Source organism: Ostrea edulis, chromosome 3 (genome assembly GCF_947568905.1).
Source record: "Ostrea edulis chromosome 3, xbOstEdul1.1, whole genome shotgun sequence".
In the NCBI taxonomy this organism is placed as follows: domain Eukaryota; kingdom Metazoa; phylum Mollusca; class Bivalvia; order Ostreida; family Ostreidae; genus Ostrea; species Ostrea edulis.
In genome coordinates this window covers 7997727-8003369 of record NC_079166.1, presented here as the reverse complement: position 1 = coordinate 8003369, position 5643 = coordinate 7997727, and the positions used below count along the sequence as shown (strand labels likewise).

Genomic DNA, 5643 nt, shown 5'->3' with positions numbered 1-5643 from the left:
GGGAGTGATGTTTACACAGGAAGAAGTTGAGTACTGAGTAGCAGAGGGATGCATTACATTAACAGTGAGTGATAGGGATTCATAGCGATGTCACATATCACCAGCTCAACCTATTGTAAAAGGTATAACCTAACTAGAGGAACATGGGCCACATCGCTCACCTGAGACACTTTGGTCCATATTATTCAAACATTTTCCCTATATATTCGCATATAAAACCTTGATCCCTATTGTGATTGAAATTGGCCCAGTGGTTCTGGTTGGTGAAGAAGTCGAGAGTATGAAAAGTTCACAGACAGACAGACAGCCAGATGGAAAGACAGACGGATGATGGACAACAGGTGATCAGAAAAAAATAACTTGAGCTTTCAGCTCAGGTGAGCTAATTAGCTTGTATTTCTTTTGGATTTTTCTGTCATACAGGCAATCAAGTGGGACAGGGTTGGTTCTATCGAGACCTAAGGCTTTCTTAAAAAATCTTCATCATTTTGGAAATCAATCATCAACAATAGGAAATGCTGTGATATTTCTTGAGATTTTATTTAGTCACAAGTCTTTTCTATGATTGGTTTAAGTCTCTGAGGTATGACTTTTTGCAGAATGCTATCTTCCTCAAATGACATATCACATATGCGTAAAATATCGAACTGAAATGTAGCTCTTTCAAGAATAGTCAATTATTTAAACAAAAAAAGGGTGTGTTTCCAATACAGAGTATTGGAACCATTATTTCGTCTCTGATTCCGTCGCAGTTTTGATATTTAGTATGCCCAACAAGATCCCGTGTGTTACATGTAACTTAGGCAACTTTAGTAGACAAGCCCTTGGTTATTTATAATCAGTATCAGATATACTGAGTTCAGGCACAGTATAGCGTCGTTTTTGAAAGTTGAAATTTGAAAGGTAGGGAGCAAACGGAGGGAAAAGGTGCCGTTATATTTGTAGAAAATTCTTAGCAAGAAAAGCACTTCTGCCCAAATCCCCAAATCGTAGACTAGAGGGGTGGGGTGTGTGTGTACCCTTCAGTACATGCATGAGTTTAATACATCGGCTCAACCTTGCATTTCTACTACCTTTCATCATCACTATAATAAGTGACCAGCTAATAATTAGATCTTTGCACGTACTAACAAGATGTGTTTGTGAAACACAAATGCCCCCGATAATGGCCAATTCCAAAGATGGCTAAGGTCACAAGGGCAAATATCTTAGTACCAGTAGAAAGATATTGTCAAAGAAATGCTCATGTACAATATGAAAGCTCTAGTATTTACCATTTAGAATTTATGACCAATGTAAAAAAAAAAAAATTTAAAGTAGGTCAAATATCAAGGTCAAAAGGTTCAATACCAATGGAAAGAGCTTGTAACAAGGAATATGCATGTGAAATATCACAGCTCTATCTCTTACTGTTCAAAAGTTATTAGCAAGGTTAAAGTTTTCAAAACGTAGGTCAAATGCCAAGGTCAAGGTCACGGGGTCAACAATGTTGGTACCCATGGAAAGGTCTTGTCACAAGGAATACTCAATGTGAAATATCAAAGCTCTATCACTTACTGTTCAAAAGTTATTAGCAAGGTTAAAGTTTTCAAAAAGTAGGTCAAATTCAAGGGTCAAGGGTAAAAAATGTTGGTACCCACGGAAAGGTCTTGTCACAAGGAATACTCATGTGAAATATCAAAGCTCTATCACATACTGTTCAAAAGTTATTAGCAAGGTTAAAGTTTCAGACATAATGACAGAGTTACAGAATGACAGACAGGACAAAAACAATATGCCCCCCGATCTTTGATCTCGGGGGTATAATAAAAACGTATGTGATGTAATATCGCTATAAGTATGTCACATGTCATTAAAAGTTTAATCCAATAACTCTTGTTTTTTGGTACAAAGACACTCATTTGCAACATTCTAAAAATAACCTTCAAACCAGGCAGATATTTTTGTATCAGAAATGAGTCATCTTTAGCCATCACTAATTTGTACACAAGAGTTGCCCAAGTGATGCATAATTTTAGTAACTTCTTTTTCTGAAGAGTTCCAAATTTTTCTAGTTTCGATATCCCATATTACATCTTCAAAAAAAAAAAAAATCGAAAAAAAAAAAAAAAAATCCCCTATTACATCTTCAAAAAAAAAAAAAATGTCGGAGGTACATGCATAGGCAATTTTTTTTTTAAATTTGCTTTTTTAAATTCAGTAAAAATTCACCTTGTATCATTGGGGGAAGAGGGAAGAAACTTATGTACACGATACATGTATACATTTGTGAGTATTGACATGTAGCATCAAGTGTTCAATATTGGATAAAACTAGGGCTGAAATGATTCACCGAAATATCGACACTGTTCAATATAAACCCTCGATTCAATGTTCAATTCATTGCCTCGATTTTTGGTTCGATACATTTATTACAAACTGGTTTAGTAAAATACATCAGGTTCGGTCTGTAATGATTATTTTTACCTGCATGGGGGACAAAGTAGCGTCAAATAACGTTCAGACTGTTGTTTACTTTGAGTCTTAAGAAAATAGTACTACAATTCATCAGTTTAATCTACAGAGCCAACATGCATCTTACCATTTGGCAGTTTGGAAACATTTTGCTTTTAAAATTATGAATGTGAATCTTGGTAATCAAATTTTTCTTCAATGTTATTATTAGTTTCTTCTGTACATTGTATCGAATTGAAAGTATTGAATCGTGGCATAAGTATTGCAATATGTATCGTATCGTGAGGGGGGCGTATCGTTTCAGCCCTATAGGTAAAACACTAAAATAAATAAACAACATTTTGAGAAATGAATTTACCCTACATGGTTGCAAGTATATCTAAATTTATCTACTTACAGAAAGCATGCAAGATACCATTGTGAAAATTTCTGATAATTTGAATTTTGAACTTGAATTTATTTGATAGATATTTTGTAATTTGAGAAGTGTATGTAAATCAAGAACTGGAATATATCCGGAAAATTAGGGTCGAAGAAAAATTTAGAGTTGGTTGCGTAACCAACCGTAAATACACCCTCTTTTTTTTTGCACCTTACCAAGGAAATACACCTATTTTTTTTTTTTGCACCTTACCAAGGTATCGTCCACCAATGGTAAACTATAATACCACTCTATTTTTAGATGGCGGGGTATAAAAAGCATTGCAAATGGTAGTCCATTTTAAAATTACACACCCCTACGTAGAGAATCCTCATAGGATAGTTATGGTAAAAACGAGACCAGATAATCATTCTGTACAGTCACATATAATGAAAAGCTTACTTTAGTTCCAATACACAGAATTCCAACCACACCGGGGAAGAAAAAAGAGCTGCTCCTTTCCATCAGGAGTTTAATCCCATGTTGACCTAACACTTTCTTGGACACATTTCTCAATGAGAAATTTTCTGCATTGCAATCAACCCGGAGAGAATCAAACTCCTTCACCTGATATTAAAAGAAAACTCAATGTAACAACTTAGTAAATATAATTTATATGATCTTTAACACCCACAGTACAGGATGTTTACTATGATAAATCCCAGGACAGCCGTAGAACAATAAAAAAAAACTTTCAAGGTTTAAAATACCTCTTTGCTTCTTGTTTTAAACATTATACACAATTGAAAAGAAAACAGATTGCTCTGCCATGGCGCTTGATACACCCATTACACCTTTCTTCTTCATCTATATAAACATATAATTGTCCATGACACAAAATCACATCAACCTTGGTACAGCAACTGACTCGTCAACATCATCTGTGAGACAGCCATGCGAGATTTTTCTGTCTCACATTATCAGCCATGCCAGATTTTTCTGTCTCACATTATCACCAGTGCGAGATTGACTTTACCCATGTGAGACAGCCATGCCTGATTTTTCTGTCTCACATTATCACCAGTGCGAGATCGACTTTACCCATGTAAGACAGCTATGCCAGATTTTTTCTGTCTCACATTATCACCAGTGCGAGATCGACTTTACCCATGTGAGATTTTTCTGTCTCGCACTGCTGCGACATCATTTGATTGTGATGTCATATTTTCCATGATTTATGTTACACAGTGAAGATTTATGTTACACAGTGAAGTAAAAATATTCTGCATTGTTATCTTTAAATTTTAATGTAGTATACTTTCTGGTGGACAACCTTGGGTTTTTTAGTTTACACTTATAGTGTAAACCATTTTTGGGTATGCACTCTCTGCCTATCTAATTAGTTTTCGCATTGAAGTTCAGATGAGGATTTTGATAATTTAGAATTTTCTCAAAGCTCCTAAATTTATGCACTAAACTGTAGGTAAAATGTGAGAAAAATAATCCTTCATTATTTATTCGTCCTCCTCTGGAACATGATTCGCAGTCTAGGACTCGGCAAACTCTCGTCCTAGACTGTGAATATTGTCACCTCAGTGGAATTTCCCTATCTCACATTCGCACTAATGAAGGATTCTATTAATACTACATGATAATTTACATTATACTGTGAAGTAAAATAATAAAATATTTTGCATTGTTTCCTTTAAATTTCAATTTGATATAGCTTTCTGGTGGACATCCTTGGGTTTTTTAGTTTACACTAAAAAAGTGTAAGCCATTTTTGGATATGCTTTTTCTGCCTATCTAATTATTTTCTGAAATGAAGTTCAAATGAGGATTTTGATAATTTTGAATTTTCTGAAAGCTCCTAAACTTATGCACTAAACTGTGAATAAAATGTGAGGAAAATAATCCTTCATTATTTACTCATGAGGAATAGGGAAAGTCCACCTCTGCAACAAGATTAAATGTTTAGGACATTGTTCACAATGTTTGAGGTGTTTGCAAAGCCCCATCCTAGACTGTGAATCTTGTCGACACCCACGTTTGAATTTCCATAACTCGTACTAATGAAGGATTCTATTAGCATTACCCTACCCTGACTCGTACTAATGAAGGATTCTATTAGCGTTACCCTACCCTGACTCGTACTAATGAAGGATTCTATTAGCATTACCCTACCCTGGCCCCAAGGATCATGGTACATGTATAAACAAACATGAAACAAAATATCACAGTTCTCATCATTTTACCAAAGATGATGGCTTCACCTTCTTTGGCTCAGAAGGTGCAAGGGAGATTAAAATTTTTGAGTTGACAAAAATGATAGCAATAGACAAGAAAAAACACAATATTTCAGAATGTGTCTTTTTTGTTGTTCTAGTTGGTTTACTCTACAATGAAATTTATGTTTCTTTTCTCAAGTATCTTGAGAATCGTTTGTCAATATAGAATATATTTCAGTTGCTTAATACCTACCATTACACAGTATTTTTAGCTTCCTTGATCGATCACAAAAGCTGATCATATTCTCTGTGGAACCTGTTTGTCTTTGCCGTCAATTTTACTATTTGTTGACAACTAAAAATAATTTGTACTAAAGGGGGCAATATATCTGATGAAGAATCACTCACATGAAATCCCCAAAAGTGCAAAAAAGATTCTTGAAAGAAGAGAGGTTGGGGTTTTATTGATATAAACCAAGAAGGACCATACTAGAAATTCTTGAAATTTTTATAAAATGAAATATAAAAATAGCGATAGTTGTCGAGATCAAATATACGTATGAATGAAGAGGTTAATAAAGCTACGACTCCGGACCTACC

At 34.7% G+C, this 5643-nt stretch overlaps 1 long non-coding RNA gene across 1 annotated transcript in view; it reads right to left on the bottom strand.

The window, feature by feature from the left end:
- The window catches only part of LOC130053183 (uncharacterized), an 8581-nt gene extending 4804 nt beyond the window's left edge, over positions 1–3777 (bottom strand). Inside the window, exon 1 of the long non-coding RNA XR_008801688.1 lies at positions 3278–3777. This is a non-coding gene — a long non-coding RNA (uncharacterized LOC130053183). The remainder of the gene's footprint in view (positions 1–3277) is intronic.
- Positions 3778–5643: the final 1866 nt, after the last annotated feature.